The sequence below is a fragment of the Narcine bancroftii genome, chromosome 6 (genome assembly GCF_036971445.1).
Source record: "Narcine bancroftii isolate sNarBan1 chromosome 6, sNarBan1.hap1, whole genome shotgun sequence".
NCBI classification, from domain to species: Eukaryota; Metazoa; Chordata; class Chondrichthyes; order Torpediniformes; family Narcinidae; genus Narcine; species Narcine bancroftii.
Window position 1 is genome coordinate 150,644,542 of NC_091474.1, and position 24,584 is coordinate 150,669,125.

General features: G+C 37.3%; 1 long non-coding RNA gene across 5 annotated transcripts in view; it reads right to left on the reverse strand.

Annotated features, from left to right (window-relative positions):
- LOC138736591 (uncharacterized) overlaps positions 1-24,584 on the reverse strand; it is a 206,642-nt gene that overhangs the window by 173,465 nt on the left and 8,593 nt on the right. Inside the window, exon 1 of one of the 5 annotated variants that reach the window (XR_011340418.1) lies at positions 9,046-9,269. The exons of 1 other annotated variant lie outside the window; for it this stretch is intronic. This is a non-coding gene — a long non-coding RNA (uncharacterized lncRNA). Of the gene's footprint in view, positions 1-9,045; positions 9,275-24,584 lie in introns of those variants that run through there. 3 more of the 5 variants (XR_011340416.1, XR_011340417.1, XR_011340419.1) reach the window with 3 other exon arrangements.

Sequence of the window (24,584 nt, forward strand, 5' to 3'; positions counted from 1 at the left end):
GAGATGTGATTACAGACACAATGATAATTAAAAGATTTATAATGAACATGTACATTAAGCTGCAAGGTAGGGAGAATGATGAAATAAACTATAAACCCAAGCTGAAGTGGGAAAAGGATTTAAACATAAAGATAAAAAATGAAGTATGGGAAAAGTTATGTTCTGGAACTATGAAGAATACAATAAACACAAGGTTACATATTATACAGTATAATTGGTTACACAGGGTATATATTACTCCTCAAATATTATTTTAAATGGGACTCAACATTATCAGATAGATGTTTTCGCTGTGGGAAGGAAATGGGAACAACATTACATGGAACTTGGACATGAAGTTTTGGTAAGAACTAAATCAGATACTAAATTATTAAAAATAGCATACCAAAAACCAGAGATATTTCTTTTAAATAACATAATTAGTAAAGAATTAGGCCTTAAATTGGACAAAGCACAAAAAAAATTCATTATGATAGCCTTAGTAGTAGCAAAAAAATGTATAATGTCAACTTGGAAAATGGAAGAGAGCATGAGTATACAGCAATGGTACATGGAAATGAATAAATGTATTCCATTGGAAAAAAAAATAACAGAATTTTAAAAATAAAGTCACAATGTTTGAACAAATTTGGGAACCATACATGGAACATATCAGAGAGAGCATGCCGAGGGCTTCATCCCCCAAAATGAAAATAAGACAAAACGACTAGATTCAGTGTATAATAAATAGACAACGCATTTTTCTTGTTTATTTTCCATTATGTGAAGGCATTGTTTTATGGTTTTATTTTATTGTATATGTTGAATACTAATGGGTTTTTGGGGGGGTGGGTAGAGGGGAGGGAGGGAAAGGAGGGGGAAAAAAGGGAGAAAAGTGCACTGTGTAAATTTATTGAAAAATATTTGTACATATTTTGGTTGACATGATTCAGTGTTGAAAATAAAAAACTTAAAAAAACAAAGTGAACACTGATTGAATTCAATTTTGACCAAAAAAAAGTCTAAATTGGCAATATTCATACAAATTAGCGTGGACTTCAGTGAACTCTAAATCCAATGGACTTTCAATAAAATATGCAATTTTCTTCTAATTATTCGTGTGTTCTAATTGAAGTAATAATGGGGCAGAGAGTGTCAATTTTTTGCTAGATACTTTCATAATTGTATTTTTTTTAATTTTTATTTCTTGCACTATGAATCATATCAATAACATTCACAAATGATCATCACTAATATATACAGGGACATTTCCTCTCCCCCCCCCCCTTCATCCCTCTCCCCCTTCAAAAACCAATAAATAATAAAACACATAAATCAAAGAAATAAGAAAAAATGAAGTTGTATCGTCCACTTTAAATCTTATTGTGCTCATAATCATGTCATTTTAAGAGATGGAGGTTTGTGGTTGCCATTCTCTGACATTTTATATATAGTTGCCAATTTTATTTGAATAATGTATATTTATCTTTCAGATTGTTTGCAATTTTTTCTAATGGAATAGACTTGTTAATTTCTGTATACCACTGTTGTATTTTAAGGCCTGTTTCCATTTTCCAGGTTGTCATAATACATTTTATTGCTACTGCTAGGGCTATCGTAATAAATCTTATTTGGGCTTTGACTAATTTTAGTTCTAAATTTTTGCCTTATATTTTTTGGATCTTTTGGTATATTATTTTTTGTGATTTTGTTTAATATTAGGTTTTAATCTTCCCAGAAAGTTTTCACTTTTGAGCATGTCCAAATTGTTGATCCAGTCTCTTGTTTACAGTGAATGCATCGATCCGATGCTGTTGGGTACCACTCTTTTAATTTCTAAAGAGTAATATATAATCTATGTAGCCAGTTATATTGTATCATACATAATCTAGTATTTATCGTATTCCTCATTGTTCCTATACGTAACTCCTCCCATGTTTTGTTCTTTATCTGAGTTTAAATCTTTTTCCCAACTTTGTTTCATTTTATACTTTGTTTCATCCTCTTCCTTAAATTGCAATTTGATGTACATGTTGATAATAAATTTTTAAATTATCAGTGTCTGTGATTAAATATTCATAGTTGCTACTTTCTGATAATCTCAAACCATTTCCAGTTTATTTTTAGATAAGTTTTTATTTGGTAATATGTAAACATTGTACCTTGTGTTATTCCATATTTATCTTTTAATTGCTCAAATGTTATTAAATTATTTCCCAAAAAGCAATCTTCTATTTTCTTGATTCCTTTTCTATCCCATTCCTTGAAAAATAAATTATCTATTGTAAAGGGGATTAATGGGTTTTGTGTCAATCACATTTTTGATATATGATAATTTATCTTTTTTTCTTCAAGGTGTAGGTGTATTCTTTTCCATAATTTAAGTAAGGGATGTAAACCTGGTGAATTGTTGTATTGCACCATTTTTCATCCCATTTATAAAGTACATGTTCCGGGATATTTTCTCTCAATTTGTCTAATTCTATCTTAGCCCAGTTCGGTTTTTCTCCTCTCTGATAAAAATCTGATAAGTACCTTAACTGGACTGCCCTGTAGTAATTTTTGAAGGGTGGTAGCTGTAACCCAACTTGTTTTTTTACTCTATGTTAATTTTTCTAGCGCTATTCTTGATTTTTTACCTTTCCATAAAAATTTCTTTACTATTTTCTTCAGTTTTGCAAAAAAAATTTCTGTCAGGGGAATTGGTAACATTTGGAATAGATATTGCACTTGTGCAAACACATTCATCTTAATACAGTTTACTCTTCCTATTAAAGTTAACAATAGTTCTTTCCAACTCTAAATCTTCTGGTATTTTTTAAATTAATGGTTCATAGTTTAATTTGTATAAATGTTTTAGGTTGTTATCTATTCTGATACCAAGGTAAAGTATTACCTATGATTGCCATTTAAAAGGGGTTTCTTTTTTGAATTCAGAATAATCAACTTTGTTCATTGCCATCATTTCGCTTTTATTGGTGTTAATCTTATTCCCTGATATCTCTCCATACTTTTCCAGTTTTGTATGTAGTATTTTTACTGACCTATCTGGTTCCGTTAAATATACTATGATGTCATCTGCAAATAAGCTGATTTTATATTCTTTCTCTTTTATTTTTATTCCTTTTATCAAAGTTTCCTTCCTTATCAACTCCGCCAGTGGTTTAATAACCAAAACGAACAGTGAAGTGGATAATGGGCATCCTGGTCTTGTTGACCTGCTTAATTTAAAGTGATCTGATACATATCCATTAATTACTACATTCGCTAATGGTCCATTATATAATGCTCTAATCCAGTTAATAATTTTTTTCCAGTAGTTTAAATTTCTGTAACTAATGTAACAGCTACCGTTGGTGTTTTATTTATTTGTGCTGCATGAATTAAATTGATAAGTTTACAAACATTATCAGCTGCCTATCTTTTTTTTTCAACCATTATCAGCTGCCTATCTTTTTTTTTTAAAAATCCAGTTGATGTTGCCTTACTAGTTTTGGTACACAGTCATTCAGCTTGTTTGCTAGTAATTTTGCTATTAATTTATAATCTGTATTCAATAATGATATTGGTCTGTATAACATTGGCAACAGTGTGTCTTTTCCCTCTTTCAGAATTACTGTGATTATTGCTGTTTTACATGATTCTGGTAAGTTTTGGGTCTCTTTTACCTGATTCATTAGTTCTAGGAGGGGAGGGATTAATAGATCCCTAAAAACTTTATAAAATAGAGAGAATAGGGAATCCATCTTCACCTGGTGTTTTATTGTATGGTAGCTTCATTAATATACAGCAATGGGACAAAATTGAAAGGACAGAAAGAGTCGGACAGATGACATCATGGCAAGAAGAGATGAACAGAAGACAAGAGGAGTTAGAAAGAGAAAAGATTAAGACTTACACGGAAAAGATAAATGTAAAAAAGATAAACAGTTAATAGACAATATTTCAATGAACAAATGAAGACATGAAAAGACATTTTAACAACAGAATTTAACACAATAAAAATGGAAAAAGCAGAAGATAGAATGCAAAAACTGGAGCTGGCCATAACAGATATAGGAAAGAGAACAGATGAAGTGGAAGAAAGCCAGACAATGAAATTAATGAACTAAAAGAAAGGCTAAAAGATAGAGATAAAGAAATTAAAGAAATACAAGATCTGTTAATTCAAAAAATTGATGTGTTGGAGAATTATAGCAAACGAAACAATATAAAAATAGTAGACGTGTAAGAAGGCGTAGAAGGGTCAGACAAAGCGATTCATAAAAAGATGGATCCCACAAGTCTTGGAAGCAGAAGAACTACAAGACTAAATACAAAATGAAAAAAAGGCTATAATGTTATACTACAACATCCAGCAGTATTAAAAGTACTCATTCCTGGGGAAAGAAATTGACTGTTCTCAGACCCGAAATATGCCCAACACTTTGCAGAACAATTGCCAAACACACAATGAAACAAGAAGTACTAAAAATACTACCAAAACAATACAAGTTGTAAAGATAATAAATGTAAATACAAAATTTTAGTTTGAAAAGATAAGGGAGAAAAGATAAGAAAAAAGGAGGGAAAAAGAGCTTTGTTATATTTTTGGAAAATGTATAGTGTTTCTCAGGTGGGGGCTGGGGAGGGAAGAAGAACTGCTACTGCAAATCTGTAACACTTGCAGTTATTACCGCAACCCAGATAGATAGGGAGTTGTGGTTGTCTGGCAAGGAGTCAAAAACAACCCAACACAGGAGGGAATTATTGTCATTTTGGATAGGAATATTTTGTGTTAATTTGAGTAGGGGTTTCTAGGATAATTTGTTTTTTTTTTAAATCGTATCATCATATATTGAAATGTGCAAAAATAATATTAAAAAAGAAATGGAAGAGTTGAGGAGACGAGAACGAATTGAAAAAGGTACAAGATGGGTACATTAAATTTCATGACTAAGTATTAACGGAATACACAATGAAATTAAAAGGAAAAGGTTACTGACATCACTTAAAAAAGAGAAAATCAACATTGCATTTGTGCAAGAAACACACTTATCTGAGATAGAACATAGTAAATTGAAGAGAAATTGGGGAGGCCACATAGTGGCATCATCATACAATTCAAAATCCAGGGGAGTAACAATATTAATTAACAAAAATTTGCCAATCAATATAAAGGAAATAATAACAGATCAAGCAAGCAGATACATAATGACAAATTGTCAGATTTATTCAGAATTTTGGAAATTACTAAATATCTATGCACCTAACAAAGAAAATCAGGAATTTATGGAAAACATCTTCCTAAAGATAACAGATACACCAGGACATATCTTGCTAGGAGGGGATTTCAACTTCAACCTGGACCCAATGATAGACAAAACTGGGAAGACAATTAACAATAAGAATAAAGTAACTGAATTTACATTAAAAGCAATGCAGGATATGAAACTAATTTATATTTGGAGGAAGCAACACCCAAAAGAGAGAGAATATTCATACTACTCGAATAGACACAAGACCTACTCAAGAATAGGCATGTTTTTGTTGTTGGCACAGATCCAAGGGAGAGTTTAAAAAGACGGAATATAAAGCAAGATCATCAGATCACTCCCCCTTTTTATTAACAATCAAATTAGAGGATGTCCCACCAAGGACATATAGATGGAGACTAAACCCTACACTGTTAAAAAGACAGGTTTTCAAAGAATATATTGAACCACAAATTAAAATATACTTTGAGATAAATATGAAGTCAGTAAAAGATAAATTCATTTTATGGGATGCAATGAAGGCTTCTATTAGAGGACAAATAATTAGCTATACGACTAAAATTAAAAAGGAGCATAATCGGAAAGAAGAACAATTGGAAAAAAGATAACAATTATAGAATAGGAATTAGCAAAAAGAGAAGATACAGAGAAAAAGAGAATTGGTAGAGAAAAAATTAAAATAAACACTACAAACATCAAGTAGAGAAAAATATAATGAAAACAAATCAAAAATATTATGAACTGGGAGAGAAAACTCACAAAATATTGCCCTGGCAACTTAAAACAGAACAAGCTAAAAGAACCATTCTAGCAACAAGAAAGGATGATAAACAGATCACATATGGAGATTAATGAAAATTTTTTAAAATTCTATAAATTACACCAAACTAAAAATATAGGAAAAAACTGACAAAAATTGACAAATTTTTATCTAATATTGAACTACCACATCTACAAATAGAAGAACAAAATAAATTAACAGAACCTTTAAAGACTGAAGAAATACAGGATATATTAATGATGCTGTCATAATTGTTGAGTGAACATTTAATCTAACCATAGGTGATAACCTCCATGGAGATGTGCATTATTGTGTGGAAAAAATACCTATTGTTGAAGTTGTAGTTGCCAATTCTAAAAGAAATTTCCTGTCAGTATACGAAGGTAGCAAAATCACCTATTAAAATTAATGTCGAACAGATTGAACAGAGGCCGCACGTTATATGAGGCAAAACTAAATGTCCCAATTCCAATCAGTGTGAGAATGGAAGAACCTATCTTTTCAATTAGATGTGACTTGACGACGTGCTGTTGCTGCTTACCAGCGTGATCAGTTACTATGCGATCCTGTGGTACAGGTTATAATATTGTGTAACTACAAAGTTTTTAAAAACATCGCAAAGCAAACACATGACATTTCTAAATTTTAAATCTGGAATTGCAATACACTGTGGTTGAATTAATGAAGCAATTTGAATTTGAAACATCATTTGCATTGATGAAGTCATTAAATTTGAGACAGGAATCAAAAACATAAAATGTGTAGTTGTTTTGGTGATGCTTGTGCTGCGGGATGTTGGGGAGGCACAATAACTCATTTGGGAGGGCATGGCCCACGAATGCCACCCCCCCCCCCCCCCAATTACACCAAACCTGCAGGGCCTTACTAAAGCTCAGCCTAAGACCCAGGTGGTAGTTAATCCACTACTGCTCATCAGTTCCTGGCTATGCAAATACTTGTACATCCAATCTCTTAAAACACCTTCCAATAATTTACCTATTTCTAACATCAGGCACACTGGCCTATAATTTCCAGGGTTACTTTTCAAGCCTTTTTTTTTTAATATATTTTATTTAAAAATTTTCAAGTCAAACAGTTTCTGAAAAAAATAGTGGTCCCCCTTTTCAAGTTTTTATAAACAACAGAACAACATGAGCTATCCTCCAATCCTCTGGCACCACACCCATGGCTCAGAACATATTTAATTTTTCTGCCAGAGCCCCAGCAATTTCTACCCTAGCCTCCCTCAAGCTGAGGAAATATCTTGTTAGGCCCTGAGGATTTATCCACTCTTATTTGTTTTGATACATCAAGCACCTCCTCCTCTTTAATCTGTATCAGTTCCATGACATCACTGCTTGTTTTCCTTACTTCCCACTGAATCTGATCCAGTTTTCTGAGTAAATACTAATGCAAAAACATCTTTTTGTTTGGCTCCATACATAGCCAACCACTCTGATCTTCAAGGGGACCAATTTTGTCCCTAATTATCCATTTGCTCTTAATATAACTGTAGAAATCCTTTGGATTTTCTTTCACATAATCTGCCAAAGGAACCTCATGTCCTATTTCAGTCTTCCTGAAGACTTTCTTGATTTTTTTTGCTCTTCAAGCACTTAATTTGCTCCACTTTGCCTATCTCTCTCTCTTCTTCTGAACCGGAATGCCAATATCCCTTGAAAACCAAGGTCCCTATGCCTGTTAATTTTGTCTTTAATCCTGATTTTTTAAAATTTAAATATACAAATGCTGTACTCTCAAAAAGTCCACCTTTGAAGGACATCCACCTTCTCGCATATCCTTGGCAGAAAACAACTTATCCCAATTGACGCATTCTAGATCCTTCCATGTTTCCTCAAAATTGCCCTTTCTCCAGTTTAGAATCTCAACCCGAGAACAAGACCCATCCTTCTTCATAATTAACTTGAAACTAATGGCATTATGATTACTGGACTCAAAATGTTCCCCTACATCTGTCCTGTTTCATTCCTTAATAGGAAATCCAGTATTCCACTCTCTTTCCTCTTCAATGAAAGGGAAGATCAATTAACACCAAGGTCAGTATGAGAACACTGTTATGAGGAGCCTGATAGCTGCAGGGAAGAAACTGTCTTTAAGCCTCTTGGTGCAGGTTTTGCAATCTTAATTCTTCTCCCCCATGGAAATAAGAAAAAGGAGAGTGTTTGGGATGTGATGTGTCTCTCAAGTGTGTTGCCTATTTTCTCTAGACATCGGGAAATGTAAATGGAGGGGAGGGAAATCTGTGTTACATCCCGACTTGCACTGTACTTGAACAGAGCAGGTCCCATGTCTAGTTATGATACATCCAGTAAGCATAGCCTTGAGGGTTCACCTCCAGCAGATATCGAGGGACAAAGGGGCATGCTGAACGTGATTAGTATTTTAAGTAGAGATGTTGCTGTGCTTTCTTAACTATTGGATAATAAAAAGTATAGGGATGATCAAAATCTTAGACAACAGACTAAGGGATTGAGTGGATAATAATTCCTCAGATCATCTGCAATCCAGGTTATTGCAACAATAGAGAGCAAATTGATCATGCAGATAAAATCTTATTACATCATTGTAGATGATCCCCAAAGCTTTCCATATTGAATGAATTAGATGTCCAAAGACACATGAATATTTGTAACTCATTCTGGACTAAGACCAGACATCTAGTCTTCAGCAATGCAACATATTTGAAGATGGCCTATGAGACCAATCAGAGCTCAATGATTCCTTGTACACAGGTGACAGAGGTGCTGTTGTGTTCAGAATAGGTTCAAAAAGAATCAAGGCCAGACACATATTATCAACCAATAGTGGGAATTCACAAAATGGAACACACACACAAACCCAGAATAATACACAAATAACTACAGATCAGATGCAAGTAAATTACTGCTAAGCATTTCTGAACTCCCAATTAGAAATGCAAGGGTTAAATACACAATGCCCATCCACCCACAAACACAGCACACTAATGAACAGTAAATTAATTACAACAAATAAGTATGTCAAACGAACCTGAATTCCAGCAATGACCACAGCTCAAGATCAGAGTCAGGACCATTGCCTTCAGCCCTCCAATTCCCAGATGTGGCCAGCAGCCTGAACTTCAGTACTAGTCTCAAGGAAGCAGCATAAAAGTCCTAATAAGGTGCCATGCATGGCTTTTCAAGGCAGGGCCTGATCAGTTGACTTGCTCAGACCAATCACTTGTCAGCTTCACCTGTGGGCAGATGTAACAATTGATTGACACCCAGAGGACCAATCATACAACAGCTGCAAGATCCAATCACACATCAGCCACTTAGGTTGATGATTGAACCCTTAAGGTCACTTCCAATCATAGGCTCACTGGAGAGGTCACATGATCATCCACACACTACAGATGCAGAGATGGTGTAGCATTTGTGGTTCTTGATTTTCAAAATTCTCTTCATTACTTTCCCATTCTAACTTGAACAAGCACTGTTTTTTGTGCAGGTACACGAAACAGGACGATACAATCCTCCTCGTTCCCAGCAGTGCGTGTCAATGGTGAAAAATTCAACAATGTTCTCAAAGAGTCTTTGGACCTCATTTTACGTCAGTCAATTACTTTGCTGAATGTAGCCAATTGTGTGCGAACTGGCTCCATGAAAAAAACAAATGAATTGGTTAATTTAGTTATTTCAGAGAGAGAATTCTATTTTAAACAAGTGTCATTGACAGAACTATTTATTAAGCAAAGAAAAGCTGGAGGGGCTCAATGGATCAGGCAGGATTTATGGAGAAAAATGGTCAGTCAACGTTTCTGGTTGGGACCCTTTGTCAAGACTGAAGTGGAAAGGGGAAATAAGCATTAAAAGGGGGGAAAGGGGGAGGAGTCAAGAGGTGGGAGGATACTGGACAAATGAGAGGTGGAGAGTCAGGTTAGGGAGGAGACCACTGGGGGGATGGGCAGAGAGATGAGACAGAAAAATAAGAATGGGAGCGAGTAAAGGACAGATGGAAACAGTGGGATCAGTTAAGGCAGACGTTACTTAATCATGGAGAACCCCGTGCTCATGCCATTGGGTTCTGTGCTACCAGGAAGAATATAATGTGTTGTTCCTCAAGCATATTATATTTTTATTCATTGCCAGAGTGAGGTCAAACATAAACTTGAACACCATCTCATATTCCTTCTTTGTAATTGTATCAAGAGATTGAGCATTTTAAGAATCTGGGAATTATTAGAACTATATTATTTTCCTTCACCCATATGATAACAACTTGCTACAAAGCCATTGGAGTTGTTAATAAATTATACCATCAATAAATTCCACCAATACAAAAAGACAATTCTAGACTAAGCTGAAGAGGCAGACAGATGGTCAGCACCTGTGGCAAAAATTCCTATCAGGCAAAATGGAGTAGCATTAATAATTAGGAAACATCTCATCCAGACAAGCTAAATGCCTTCTACACTCACTTCAACAGGAAAAACCATGATACACGCTTTATAAGCCCATGAAGCCCCTGGCAACTCTTGTACTTGCAGTCATTTTCAAAGAACCTTCAAAAGGGTGAATCTTCAGAAAACATCCAGTCCAGATGGTGTACCTGGATGCATCATTAAAACCTGTGTGGTCCAACAGGCTGACATTTTTGCAGCTATTTTCAACCTCGAGAAGCCATCGTCTGCGATCCCTGCCTGTTTCAATAGGACATCCATTGTATCAGTGCCAAAATAGACCAAGGTAACCTGCCTCAAGCACAACCAGATGGTAGCCCTGATGTCTTCCATCATGAGGTGCTTTGAGAAATTGATCATGGAGCAAATCATTTCCTTGCATATTATATTTACTTTTGCTTTGTTATTATGGATGCAATGTAATATGTTGAATTGTGTAATTTCTTATGTTTTGCATTCCTCATGAACTATGTACTGGTTTGGGTATTTTTATGTATAAAACCAATAAAAAATATTTTAAAAAGGGAAAGGAAAAGAAATGCAAAATACTTAGATCACTAATGAATTGCCAATTTTAACAAAGATATTCATTATTATTTTACATATTTTTTTGCATCTCAAATAAAGAGAATTATATGTGACAGTCTACCAATGAACTACTTTTGAAAGGCAGCCATTGGTGTGGTGTAGGGAGTGTGACAGTCAATTTACACTTAACAATCTCCAGCAAAAATCATCTGATTCAGTCCTGATAAATTAGAGCTAATTTCTTGCTGACCCACCATGCATGAATTCTTAATCTTCCATCGAATCAGCTGTGTTCATCTGACAGGACAGAAAAAAAAACAGAAAACACTGGAAATCCTCAACAGACAAGCAACATTTCATTTTTTTTCCTGTATTTATTCCTGAATTCCAGCATCTATGTTTTTCTTTTAATTTTAATTAGCAGGGTGCATGGATCACTCTCTCAGTTTGGTAATGACATGTCAGCCAACATTTTTTTTTACCTGTCTTAAGGAATCCATGTCATAACCACAACCATCTGACCCAGATGTAAAAGTGCTAACTCAATTTATGCTTCACACTTCTGGTGAGTGAAGAGGTGTGAAGTCGATTCATGGTTTGATTTCAAGTTGATTATTTAATGCTTAAGTGACAAATGACTTTTTTTGAATGGTTGGAGACATTGTAAGAAGTACAATGTATCTTTATATTACAGGACATTTTCAGTATTTATGGAAGAGGAGGTTAGGTTTCCTTTACTCTATTGATGATATTTACCAGGAACATTGCTTAAATGGGGCTCAGAAAATTAATGAGGACCCTTTCCATCCAGCAGAGAGTATCTTTGACCCACTGCCATCAAGAAGGAGGTATGGGAGTATCAAAATCAGGACTGTCAGGCTGGGAAAGAACTTCTACCCTCAGGCTGTGAGATTGATGAACAGTATCTGGTAACCGAGCAAATCATCCCAAATTATTTATATATGTATTTTAAATTATATCTTTATGAATCATTATGCACTGTTGATTATTATCTGTTGTGTGTTGGGTGCATATGTGTAGGCACTGAGGTCAGAGAAATGCAGTTTCATCAGGTTGCATTATATGGACAGATGATAATGAACTTGAACTTGATTGTAGGTGTGGCTGGAAATAACCAAGATTTGAGCAGAAGGAATATGATCCTTATGATATTTTAATTGGACTTGCTTCTCTTTTTGACCATCATTCCAATTCTGCAATACAGCAAATCATCAGTTCTCTAAACTGACTTTATTCACTGAATATCAGAAAGCACTCTTACTTTTAGATGACTTAACCTCCTACATCAATATCTGTTGGAACACTCCTTAGCAGTTAGTCACATGATGAGATCCTTGAAAGAGTGATGGTACTAAAGGAACAATTATTGCTCATGGGTGATATGCCATATGGCACTTGCAACAATACATATTAATTGAATTATCTGGGACAAAATGTTGGTATACCAAGTCTTCCATACTACATTTTGGCTTATCATGGAGTCATACAGCACCGAAACAGGTGCATTAGTTCCATGCCAACTGTCAATCATCTGTATACTCTAATCCTTCATTGATTCCATTTTATTTCTCCATTTTCTAATCATCCACCAGATTCTGCCACTCAACTATATCCGAGGGTCAACTTACAGTGGTCTTTTACTGATTAATCTGTGCATCTTTTCGCGTATGGGAGGAAACTGAAGCACCCAAAGGAAATCCACGGCATCACAGGAAGAATGTGTAAACTCCTTGCAGGCAGGTTTGGATTGAACCCAGGCCAGTGAAGAACTAAGACAGCAAGTCTTACACCGTCACTTGTCCATGTGTAAGTGGGATGAAGTAAAAGGTCATTAGAAGAAGGAAGATCAGAAATATTTGGAAAATTCCTCATGCCGTATTCCATTTCACAAACATATCAACATCATAGAAACTTGCAACAGTTTTATCAGCAGAGCTAAGGAACTTTCTGCATTTTAAGCTCCTCTTATTTTCACCTGAGCATTGAAGTCTCAAAATAATGGGTCAATCATTCAGAGCAAAGACATGAAGAAATATCATTCAGTTTCTTGTCAGTCTTTTGAATTTGAAACCCAGTTAAACTCAGTCCCTGAGTAAATTCAAGGCAGAGATGAATACAAAGGAATTATAGAATATGAATAATGTCAGAAAGGGAACAGTGTGAATGCCCTACTCTAGTTTCCAATTTTTTATACCAGCTCAGAATTCTGTCCAACAATTATGTTCCTGTGTGTAAAAAAAAATTAAAGTATCAAATCAATTCTAATTGTCATAAAATGATGGTTGTATTTAAAAAAATCTTGTTGAACATCTTGCTGTAGTAAACATATTTATATGAACTTAGCAGATATCACAGCGGCTGGTGGAAGTTCCATTATGGTCTTTTTGACATTCAGTTTTTAGTGTTATGAACCCTCATGTTCACAATTTTACAATAGCCACATTGGATTGCTTTTCCTGAAATGGTTTTGCAGTGCAGAGTGGGTGTGGCAAGAATGTGAAAGTACTTGATCTTATGTCTGATCACAAACCAGTGAAACTCTCCTTTCCATGTAATTTTAGTTTAATAACACTGTGATCTTTGGATGCTGTTCAAAGTTATCCTGTATTTTATCCAAGTTTTGCAAACAAAATAATTATATCAATGCACGTTAGAGACCACAAGCGTACATGGCCAAAAAAATAGGGTCCCCTGTGAATTGGTTAAATGCTGCAGCCTGCAGTCTGGATGTTTATCCAACACAGAGGACTCATTCATTGCCTAGTCAGAGCCTTAAGGTTCATGGACTAATAAACTGATTTGATTGATTGAGACTTTTTATAGTACACATGATATGAGACTTTGGGGATTTTAAATAATTTATCCATCTAATGTTGGAGATGCTACCGTTTCAATAATTCTGGTGATGAGCTTCCAGTGAGGCCATAAATCGGAAATTCTGGCATATATCCTGTGTGACTTTTTTAATTTATCTTTCTAACCGTAATGGTCAGCAAAACAGAATGAGAACTGTAAGAATCAGTTTCATAGCAGTGATCCATTATACATTTTCCCATGATGGCAATAATATATAAACTGGTACTTCTATGATCCTGAGGGTGGTGAGGGAGGGGTTTTTTTTTTAATTCAAGACCACACAAAGCATCTTCTTCAAATGTAAGCCTTGCCCATGAGCAACCAAACTCTTATGTTACTAAGAATAGATTGATTTCCCCCTTAATAAATAAAGTTACTGTTTTCAAAAGCATCCAATAATAATTTCATTAAAATAATCTCTACAGGTCGTTGAATCAGATATGATGAAAAGGGAAGAGGTTGAGAGGAAAGTCAGTCGTTCCACTGGACAACCTCTTTGCCCAATAAATTCTGATTTTTTACTTCATAAACCTCAAATGTGAACATCTAATATTAGGACAGAATTTAGATGCCTGCTTTTTGTGTATGCAGCTGTATACAGGTTTAAAAGTCCTGTTACCACTTCTGGGACTCCAATGAACCCTAGAGTGCATTTTGTTTTTAATTATTAATTATCAATTTTAATACAAGCATTAAGAGCAAGCTAACAAATAAAGCGTCTGGAAAAAACCTACAAAAATTGTAAGCAAAGAAATGTAGGAAGATTATCACAAAGAATTTTTGATCTTCAAAAATAAATGCAAGATTATTGAATACAAAAAAAAATTTGAATGATTGTTCATTTGATAATATTTCCAAGGATTTGGCTGTGTTGTGCTGTGCCTTGGCAGCTGTGAGCTTCACTGGGATGCAAAATGTATAATTTCTTTTGAGAAGCTCAAGCCAAGCCAAAAGCTTTCAACCTAATTGGTTGAGGAAATGCGCCACCGTGGAATTCAAGCTAACTGACAGTCTGACTGATTAAAACAAGCGTGTTAATGGCTTCTGCAGGCCACACTCCAATTTCCCTATGCCCTACTTCTGACCTGTATCGCCAGGGATTTGCACTGTCCTATTCACCTAACTACTGATGCCCACCTACATCACGTACTTTATTCAGAGGTTCGAGCACTTGAAGTGACCAGCAAAACCAAATAGTTTAGAGATTGTGCTTAGACAACAATTATTTAAGCCGGGTTCGGACTTCAAGAATTAGTGTGAAGAGACTAATGCTGTACTAGTGTGTAATATATTTCCCACCAATTTTCTTGCACTATTCACTGTTTCTTTATTTTTCATAAGTTTGCTTTGTTTATTGCCTCATTGAGACAGTAAAATATTAACCTGAGTAGACAATCCTTAGTCATTGTAGACTTATATTAAAATTTGGTGAGTGTATTTGCTAAAATGCACTAAAGCTACAACTTTATTAGTTTATAGGATCTGAGCAATACTGGTACAGCAAGTATTTATTCTCCAACAATTAAGAAAGCAAATGGCTTGTCAGCCTTTCTTACAGCAGAATTTGAATGCAAGAGTAAAAGTATCTTGTTGCAATAATGTAGCCCAAAGCGGGGCCACATCTTCAATATATGCACAAGTCTTGCCTTCCTATCTAAAAGATACTTTTGCAATGGAAGAAATGATACAAAGATCACAAGATTAATTCCTTGTTTGGTGAAGTTATTCTTTGAGAAGATTAATAGATCTAGCCCATAAGAGAATCAGTATTGCTCTCATTGAAACGTATAACATCTTTGCAGATTTGATGCAAGAGTGATTTTCCTCTGGCTGGGGTGTTTGGAACCGAGATCAGAGTCTCAGACTGACTGAGATGAACCCCACAGGGAAACTGTTGAATTTTCTACCCAAGAAACTTTGGAAGCTCAATCACTGAGAATATTCAAGGCACAGGTCAAATAAATACTAAAATAATCAAACGTTTTTGAGGTTAGTAGAGGAATAGGGCACTGAGGTAAAACATCATCCATGATATTGTTGAATATTCGAGCAAGCATGCAGGACCACATAGCCTGCTATTGTTCCTATTTCTTATGCTCTTGTTCCAAATTATCCTTGAGAAGTGGTGTTGGCATCCTGTACATTCTGTGTAATGGAGGTGCCCTCATGGTTCTCTTATGTAGGAAGTGTTAGCATAAAGGCTTGGTGACAATGAAGAAATGACATTATATACTCATGTCAGGAATGACCTGCAAGTGCATAGAGCTTACAGGGAATACTATTTGCATGACCCTGCTTCCCTAATCTTTAAAGTGCTGGATGATGCAGGCTTGGGATCTACTGCTAAAGAAAGAATGAGTTGCTGCAGTGAACCTCATAGATGGCACCCTGCTTCCACAATGTACGAGTCATGGTTGGGATAAATGGTAGAGGGGTGAGAGCTGGTCAAATAGGAAGCTTTTAGCTGGATCACTGAAGCTATTCCCATCCACGTTCCTGACAAGTGTTATGTAACTTCATCTTGAGCCAATAATGTCTGAGGCAGGTTTTAATTCACTAATTATTGTGGTTTTTAAGGTAAAAAATAGCATCCACAAACTGAAGCAGAAATATTTAAAGGTATCCAAACGTTCACAATGATAATAGATGCTTTTTTTGTTAGTTAGGAATGTTTTTTTCTGGGAGGACATTTTCGGCGACACTAGGTATTAGTCTATTAAGGACATCTCCATTGGGCACACAGAACTCAAAACGGTCAACCAGTTTACCTACCTCGGCTGCACCATTTCATCTGATGCAAGGATTGACAAAGAGATAGACAACAGACTCGCCAAGGCAAATAGCGCCTTTGGAAGACTACACAAAAGAGTCTGGAAAAACAACCACCTGAAGAAACACACAAAGATCAGCATGTACAGAGCCGTTGTCATACCCACGCTTCTGTTCGGCTCCGAATCGTGGGTCCTCTACCGGCATCACCTACGGCTCCTAGAACGCTTCCATCAGCGCTGTCTCCGCTCCATCCTCAACATTCATCGGAATGACTTCATCATCAACATCGAAGTACTCGAGATGGCAGAGTCCACAAGCATCGAATCCATGCTGCTGAAGACCCAACTGCGATGGGTGGGTCACATCTCCAGAATGGAGGACCATCGCCTTCCCAAGATCGTGTTAAATGGCGAGCTTTCCACTGGCCACCGAGATAGAGGTGCACCAAAGAAGAGGTACAAGGACTGCTTAAAGAAATCTCTTGGTGCCTGCCACATGGACCACCACCAGTGGGCTGATATCACCTCCAACCATGCATCTTGGCGCCTCACAGTTCGGCGGGCAGCAACCTCCTTTGAAGAAGACTGTAGAGTCCACCTCATTGACAAAAGACAAAGGAGGAAAAACCCAACACCCAACCCCAACCAACCAATTTTCCCTTGCAACCACTGCAACCATGCCTGCCTGTCCCGCATTGGACTTGTCAGTCACCAACGAGCCTGCAGCAGACGTGGATATACCCCTCCATAAATCTTCGTCCGCGAAGCCTAGCCAAAGAAGAAGAAGGAATGTTTTGAAGATATTTCTTTACTGGCCTGACTCAATTTTGATAAGTTATAGAATATAGAACAATACAGCTCATGAACAGGACCTTTGGCCCACCATGTTTGTGCTGGCTACGATGTCAAATTAAACTGATGGCATTTACCTGTACATGGTCTGTATCCCTCGTTTCCTTGTCTGTTCACATGTCTATCTACAGTACGTGACTCTTGTTAGTATCTGCTTCTTTTTGCTCTTCTGGCAATGCATTACTGGTACTGATGAATCTCCTGTCTTGAAATCTCCTTTAAACATTTCCCCTCTCACCTTAAACTGATGTCTCTAGCATTTGGCATTTCCACCCTGGGAAAAAAAGACTATTTACCCTATTTATATTTCTCATAATTTTTAAACTTCAATCACATCTCCCTGCAGCCTCAATGACCCAGAGAAAACAATCCATTTCCAAGATTGTCAACCTCTCTTTGGAGCTAATGGATTCAGTCCAGGCAATATCATGGTGCATCTTATCTACACCCTTTTCAAACCCCCTCCACATCCTTCCTGTAATGTGGTGATCAGAAATGCACACAATTCTTCAAATGTAACTCAACTTACATATTTTTTTGCTGCGATATGACTTACTAACATTTGCACTTAATGCACTGACCAATTAATGTTTTACATCTTCTTTCCTATCCTATCTATTGTGTTAAGTATGCGTGTTACATTGTTAAGTGTTACTTTTTTAATATTCTGTCGCCTGCCTGCATTTGTGCTCCTACCTTGATGAAGGGCTCAGGCCTGAAATATTAGTTATGTATCTTTACCTTTGCTATGTACTCTTATCTACTTGTGTTGCCATTTTCAGGTTGCCGTGAACTTGCATGTTGCACCTCATTCACTGGAGACTTTTGGCAGCACTTCATTTTTTTTAAAATTATTGCTGGGTCCAGGAATTCCAGAAAAAAGAATTATCAAAATTGCAACTGAGATTGTTACAGTAATGCACTCACTTGTAGAGACTCCATGGAGACAGCAGCGTGTTGATGTTTTACACAATGATTCCTCAGCAAAGGAAGACAGTGCTTGAGGAGATTGTCTTTCAGAAATCAACGTAATCATTGGTCTGTATCAGCTGAGCCAGCTGGAACATGAACCTCAGCATCAACAGCACTGCCTCTGGTTATGAAAGCTGTGGTAACTCTCAAGGTCTATCCCATGGGCTCAATACAAGCTCTGACAGATGACATAGGCAACATCAGTCAGCTTGCTGCATGTGTTTTTTTTTGCATTGTGTGCACCAAAGACCAACCATATTTTCTGTCAATGTGACAACATTCCTATTGTGATTCTCTCAAGCAACCCAATGGGGAGGCCCAGTGTGTAGTTTTTATTTCCATCTCATTCATACTCTAGCCTAGTGGTTCTCAACTGTTTTCTTTCCACTTATATACCACTTTAAATATTTCCTATGCCATAGGTGCTCTGTCATGAGTAAGGGACTGCTTAAGGTGGTATGTGGGTGGAAAGAAAAAGTTTGAAAACCACTGCTTTAATCGTACCTAATTGACTCATTATGTGGATGGTTTCATAACTCCAAAGGAAATGGGCCAATGACAAATTTTCTCAAGCAAAATATTTCAGTAACAATTGGGTCTAGAGTAGTGATTCTCAACCTTCCCTTCCCACTCACATGCCACCTTAAGCAATCCTTTACTCATCGCAGAGCACTGATGGCATAGGGATTACTTAAAGTGGTATGTGAGTGGAAAGGGAAAGGTTGAGAATCGCTGCTCTAGACTCTCTATCATTGGGATCATACATTGTTCCAACAAAGTTCAATATAAGTTTGAGGAACAGTTTCTCATCTGACTGCTTTCAGAACTCAACTTTGAATTCAGAAACTTCAGATAATAATCACTCCTGTGTTGTGCCATACAGTCTGTTTTGGGTTCTCTCAACATTTCTGGTTTTTTGGATCCTATCCACCCCTTCCAAATTTTACCACCAGCAGACATCAGGCTTCATTGCCCTCTTTCAGCCACCACCACCACCACTCATGCTATTTAGCCCTCCCTGATCTCTAGACCTTCCCTTCTGTTTTCTATGACCCTTCCTATTCCACTTTCTCTGTTTTATGACTAATTTACCCAGTTCTGGTCACTGATTTGAAACAATATCCCAGCTTTTCTCTCCACAGATTTTAAAAGATTATTTCCAACATTTTGCATTTTATTTCATATTTCCATAACATTATTATATTGCTTTTGAAATATTTAAAACCCCCACCTACAAATTGGACTGCACTGAATCATCAACGCGAACAGATATATCAACAACCCTGATTCTCCCCAATGTTTTAAACATGTTTTAAACCTGATTCTGTGATAGCGTTTGCATGTGTCTCATTTCAAGAGATAGTTTGAACTTTGTCCTGTGTAAGTCCCAAAGAAAGCAAGCTTATTGTAGTCAACTACTGCTAATTTGCTGTGCAGATATCAGAATAATTGTTCATCCATAATGGTACAATACCCTTGCCACTGTCTATCAGAACACAAGCCCCTCTTTCCTCCTCATCCCCTTCGCCCACCCCAACACACTTATCCCATCCCATTCAGGATCAGCTGTCCTCCTGGAAATGGCTGCCACAAACAAGTTCCATGCTTTTGCTACCTGTGAGATGATTGTCCAGCCTAGTAATTTTCTTATCAGTTGTCTTCAACAAAAAAACCTTCTAATTATTTTAAGCACAGGTTGAGAACTTTTGGATGTTTATGAATTATCCCCTTTGAGCTTAGGAGCCCTCTTCTGTTGAAAGGACAACATCCCTCAAATCCCAAGGATGGTGAGAATGTGTTATGCTTATCTTCTTTTTTCTTTGGCTTGGCTTCGCGGACGAAGATTTATGGAGGGGTAATGTCCACGTCAGCTGCAGGCTCATTTGTGGCTGACAAGTCCGATGCAGGACAGGCAGACACGGTTGCAGCGGTTGCAGGGGAAAATTGGTTGGTTGGGGTTGGGTGTTGGGTTTTTCCTCCTTTGTCTTTTGTCAATGAGGTGGGCTCTGCGGTCTTCTTCAAAGGAGGTTGCTGCCCGCCGAACTGTGAGGTGCCAAGATGCACAGTTTGAGGCGATATCAGCCCACTGGTGGTGGTCAATGTGGCAGGCACCAAGAGATTTCTTTAGGCAATCCTTGTACCTCTTCTTTGGTGCACCTCTGTCACGGTGGCCAGTGGAGAGCTCGCCATATAACACGATCTTGGGAAGGCGATGGTCCTCCATTCAGGAGACGTGACTTACCCAGCGCAGTTGGATCTTCAGCAGCGTGGATTCACGTTATGCTTATAGATCCATGACAATCATTGTGAGAAGCTTTAAGAAAATGATTGTTCAATATCTTTGATAAGAGTTTTGCTAAATGGGATTCTGATCAAATTAGCTCTCAGGGAAGAGGTTTTCTGTCAGAAAGGGCTGACATTTATATGGCATGATGCCTATGCCATTGCATATGTTCCTAAAGCTGTGCTAAAGTGGATCATAACTGTGATCCAGTTTCATAGCTGACTTGTTTTCACCTGGAATCTCACTCACAAAATTTACCAGAGGAGTTGTCAGCATTGGAGTTTCAATCATCACTTTGGAACAAAGGAAACTGAGAGGAGACTTAGTTCAGGACTGATTTCCCCAAGCAAAGATTAAAATTCCAAGGAGCAAAGATTTAAAATGAAGAGAAAGGAGATACACATGAATTAAGGTGGAATTAATCTGAAGAGTGTTTTTTTTTCCTACTGAAGTCTTTCCTTCTACACAGTAAATGTTCTATGATCATATTTCATGATTCTATGATTTTGGATTGCACACAGCCACTAAAAGCAGCCCTGCAATATCCAAATTTTAGGCTTCTGAGCTTGGATGACCATCTGGAGTCTCAACAGGGTTGGAGTTCCCAACTCTGGTTGAAGGTTTTTCTGGACTTCATGTCATCTTATCCTAAGACCACAGTAAATATTATTGCATTTGTCACATCAAGCTCCAGTTCCCTGAGGCTATGTATTTCTGCTGGCAGCTGCTAAAAAACAGGTTCCACAAACCAGGTGACTTTCGAGGAGCTGCCAAAGCTGGGGAAATTGACCACATTTCAGAGGCTCGCCCAGACTCCTGAATACTGACAAAGCTGATTCCATTCTTCAACCCCATGTTGACTACAAATACCATGTGAAATGTCCCTCCAAAAATGCCTTTGTCAGAAGTAGTGAAGTTACAGTGAACTTCAGAGAGGCAGGAAATTTAAATTGATTGTAGTAGAATTCCCAGAAGAAATGTCCAAAACTTCTTGGAGGGTTGGGAGCTCAGATCTGCAGGCAGAAAGAATCTCAACTCATTTTGAGAACAACTTAGATAGGATTGAAAAAAATCTCAATGGGTCTTTCACATGTAATAATAACTCCACTTCTCTTTCCACCATTGTTGCCTGTCATTCGAAATATTTTGCTGTTTTTGATTCCTGGCTCCCAGAATCTGTAGCTTTTTTTTATTGAAAATATGTTGGAAAAGATTTTGGCCAAGCAGGACTTTGGCTCTCTGTGTAATTTAAACAATAGTGCTGTCAGCACTGGCTGAGAGGTAAAGCCCATACAAGCAAATAGAGTAGCAGAAGGAGTTTCTAAGGACTGCATCACAAAAGAGAAGCAAGTTATGAGAGGATCCTCCTCACAGATTGCTGCAAGCTAATAGGATTATTCACGCTGAAAATACTGATTTTTACAGACAAGCTTATCTTTTCAGATGTTAACGCCTGAGGTCTTCAGATTCAGTTGTCTGTCTTCAAACCTCAGACTCCAACATTGGCAACACTACCAACGCAACTTCAGGAACTGTAGCCAAAAGCCAGACTTATGGAAATGAGAAAGTTTTTGTAGGAATCCTCTTAGTGTCAGTCAACAACAGACACCTGAGCCAAAACAAACACAGCTCTTAAAAAAGATTACTGGAGAAAACTTAGCAGGTGTAAAATAAACTTACTTTTGTGGATTACAGTGAAATAGAAACGTTTTTGAAGTTAATTTGTAAAATGCCAAGCCAGTTCTGCTACACCTAGTGGAGAAATGTAAGGGAATGTTACTACAGAAAATAAAGGAGAGTTGAAAGCTGGTGATCTGCATGGAAGCCTCCTGGACATCTAGACTGACAAAGGAGATAATTTAGTTCTGTGTCCATTGTTCTAAGAAGCTTCACAATTTACAGCTATGACTATGTAGCTTGGTACAATATCACCATCTACAAATTTGTCAACAATACCACATTAGTGGGTTATACAAACAAAGGTGATGAGTCAGCACACAGGAGGGAGATTTGTAAACTTGGCTGAAGGGTGCACCAACAACAATTTTGCACTCAATGTCACCAAAACTAAGGAGTTGATTGTTGACTTCAGGAAAGGAAAGCCAGAGGTCTACAATCCAGTGATCATTAGGGGATCAGAGGTGGAGAGGAATAGAAAATTTAAATTCTTGGGAGTCACGATCTTGGAGAAACTTTCCTGAACCCAACACACTAATGGCATCATAAAAATAGGACATTAGCACCCCTACTTCCTCAGGATTTTGCAAAGGTTTGATATGATGCCAGAAACCCTGGTAAATTTCTTCAGATATGTGGTGGAAATTGTACTGACCAGCTGCATCATGGTCTGATATTGGGACACCAATACCCCTGAGTGAAAAGCCCTCCAAAAGGTAGTAGACCCAGCCCAGAACATCACAGACAAAACTCTCCCCCCTAGGGAACACTGCAGTCAGAGAGCAACAGCAATCATCAAGGATCCACACCACCCAGCACATGCTCTGTTCTCACTGCTGCCATTAGGAAAGAGGTATAGATATCACAAGACTTGCACCACCAGGTTCATGAACAGCTACTATCCTCCATCATCAGACTCCTTGTGTTGGGAACAATATCAAGTTCCGTGGGTTCACAGAGAGATGAGTCTGGACACAAGTGTCACAATCAAAGGTAAGTTTATTGTCCACATGTGAAATAAACAGGGGAAGATGTCAAGTGATGCTTTATCACTCATTAATTAATCGCTATGTTGACCCAGTTTGAACTCCAATACCAGTGTAGATTATCTTCTATGTGGTATGAGACAAAAAACTATATCAGTGTAAGCAAGCACAAGGGTCCTCAATACAAGTGGCTGCTTAACCTACCACATTCTCCCGCACACACACACACACACACACACACACACACACACACACACACACACACACACACACACACACACACACACACACACACACACACATTCACATGCACCAGTAGATTTGTCTTCACCTTGTTTGCAGTTAATAAAGTGGTCACCGTCAGAATATAAACTCTTTGATTATTGAATGATGTCAACTAGATTTGCAGAAAATATGATTATGACCTTCTGTTTTATCCATGACTGAGGTTTGCAAAATTATGTTTATTTATTCTAGAAAGTTATAAAAGCATTCTCAATGCTGAATATATTGTACTGGATATGATGCTTTTTAAGAGGCAGGTGTTGGCCTTGATTTTAACTTGTTAAACTGACTCGGGTTGGGGATTGAGGATTTTATAGGAATGGTTAAAATTCACACATCTCATAATCCCGTTACCATCTAGAATGGCATCACAATGCCTCTCTTAAACAGTCGGGCCTTCTTTAGAAATACAGGTTGAAGCTCAAATATGTCATTGGGACCTGACAATATCATGATCCGAAGGCCTGAACAGGGAAGGTATGTCATTTGACCATCAGTCCAGAAGTATCAGAGTGGTGAGCATGGGTGAAAGCTGGGCCAAGAAGATCAATATGAAACAAATATGAATTTTTCGATTCCCCTGCTGGCCAAGTGAAGAAATGATTCACTCCACCTCTTATAATTCAGCGTACTGCATTCAATGCCCACCATGTGGTCTCCGATACATTGGAGAAACTAAACACAGATTGCAGGAGACTTCCATTCAGTCCAGAAAGGTGAAGGTCATCAATCTGTGATGTTAAATTCATTTTTCTCTTTCTCTAGATGTTGTCTGACCAACTGATTAATTTCAATATTCTCTTTGATTTCAGATTTCTAGCTACTGTGATATTTTATGTCTCCCAGTTGCTGGGTTGTGTAGCGGCTGCTACTGCTGGAGAGGTTACGTTCAA